The sequence below is a fragment of the Ornithorhynchus anatinus genome, chromosome 7, assembly GCF_004115215.2.
Source record: "Ornithorhynchus anatinus isolate Pmale09 chromosome 7, mOrnAna1.pri.v4, whole genome shotgun sequence".
NCBI classification, from domain to species: domain Eukaryota; kingdom Metazoa; phylum Chordata; class Mammalia; order Monotremata; family Ornithorhynchidae; genus Ornithorhynchus; species Ornithorhynchus anatinus.
The window spans coordinates 55,680,654-55,682,365 of record NC_041734.1 but is presented as its reverse complement, the minus strand read 5'-3'; the positions used below and the strand labels follow the sequence as shown (position 1 = coordinate 55,682,365).

Here is a 1,712-nt window from a genome sequence, read left to right as displayed (position 1 = left end):
TCTAGAGGATGAGCTTACAGTCTAGAGGAGCTTACAGCTTCTGCCCTGTGAGGAAGTTATAAAAGTACCCAGCGCTGGCTAATTCCCCCAGGTTTGGTATCCAGGTCTGGAGGCTTCCTTCCCAAACCTTTCCTTGTGGGGAAGAAAGAAAGAACTAAGGCTTTCAGTTTAAACCAGAATGTTATGACTGAGTTTTCTGTTTGCATTTTGGGGGGCTTTAAATCACTTTTCCAAGGGTAAATTTTCTGACGATCAAGCAGTTTTTTTTTCCTTTTCAACTATCAAATAGTCTTACAGTACATAAAATATATCATGTGTGATGCTTCTCTGCTCAGCTTATCGATCTCAGACTTTCTTTAGGAAACAGAGTTTCAAACAGGAAAATTGGAGTGGGAGTTTCAGGTTTTTTTGCCACATACTTTCACCTAAGCTTTGGGCATGTTTTTGAAAACTTTACAAACACTTTACACACTTACCAAAGTAAATGTTCATTAACTTACAGAAACAAGAGCAAGATAAATTGTAAATGTTTATTCAGCTCTATTTCAGTGTTATTTTAAGAGGAAATAACATTGTGAGTGTACTTTTTTCAATTACAGGATTTCCTTGCATGAGTCTTACGGCAATTCCACATCCAATATCATAAAACTTTAAACCGTTTTCACCCAAAAACAGGGTAGTTGCAAATATGCAAATCAGGGTGTTTGCAAATCTAGTTCATTTGTTTCGTTAGAGTCCGTGTTCTGGAGAGGAACTGGGCTAAAGTGGCTAAACATCCTATAGTAATCAGAATGGTTTGTTGCAGAGGGAATAAGGCCTAGTGTGGCAGTGGCAATTTATGGCTTGGGAACCATATCGATCCAGAAATGGTATTTATTGAGTGCTTACCCTTTTTATGGTATATCTGAAGCGCTTACTATGTGTCCCTCTAGACTGTAAGCTCATTGTGGGCAGGGAATGTGTTTGCTATATTATTAGATTGTATTCTCCCAAGTGCCCCTCCTGGGGTTGCACCTGGAGAGTTTCCAGGACTCTACCAGTCTCGCCTACGGGAGGGAGAGTCAAGCAGAGGCCTAATCATTCCATTCCTAGTTTGGGCAGTGGCTAGGGAGTGGAAGGAAATTTGCTACAAGTCAAAACTCACCCATGCTGGGCAGCAGTGGTGTGGGAGGGAGTTGAGGGCGGAGACTCAAGTTTACTGCACGGAAGGAGGCAGCGGTAAACCACTTCCATATTTTTACCAAGAAAACCGTATGGATCCACTACCAGAACAATTGCAGATGGAGAACCGGCGTTCCGGGAGAGATGTGTCCATGGTGTCGCTATGGGTCCAAAACGACTCGACGCCATAAGACAAGACTCTCCCAAGTGCTTAGTACAGTACTTGGCACACAGTCAGTGCTTATTAAATAAGATCCATTGATTGATGTGTCAGACACTCATCCAAACCCAAGGGTGGATACAAGTTAATCCAGAAAGATGCAGGCCTGTTCCACATGGGGCTAACAGTCAAGTAAGAGGGAGAACAGGTGTTGAATCCCTATTTTACAGGTGAGGAAATTGAAGCACCGAGAAAGTAAGTGACTTATACAAGGTCACACAGCAGGCAAGTCGCAGAGCTGAGATTAGAACCCAGGTCCTCTGGCTCCCCAGCCCGGTCTTTATCCACTAAGCAATGCTGCTTCTCAAGGAGTGCAGAGCACTGTACTAAG

The 1,712-nt window shown here is 43.1% G+C and overlaps 1 non-coding gene across 1 annotated transcript; it reads left to right on the top strand.

The window, feature by feature from the left end:
* Positions 1 to 996: 996 nt before the first annotated feature.
* LOC114813422 lies at positions 997 to 1,134 on the top strand. Its single transcript, XR_003761142.1, has one exon. It is a non-coding gene; the product is annotated as a small nucleolar RNA SNORA7 (small nucleolar RNA).
* Positions 1,135 to 1,712: the final 578 nt, after the last annotated feature.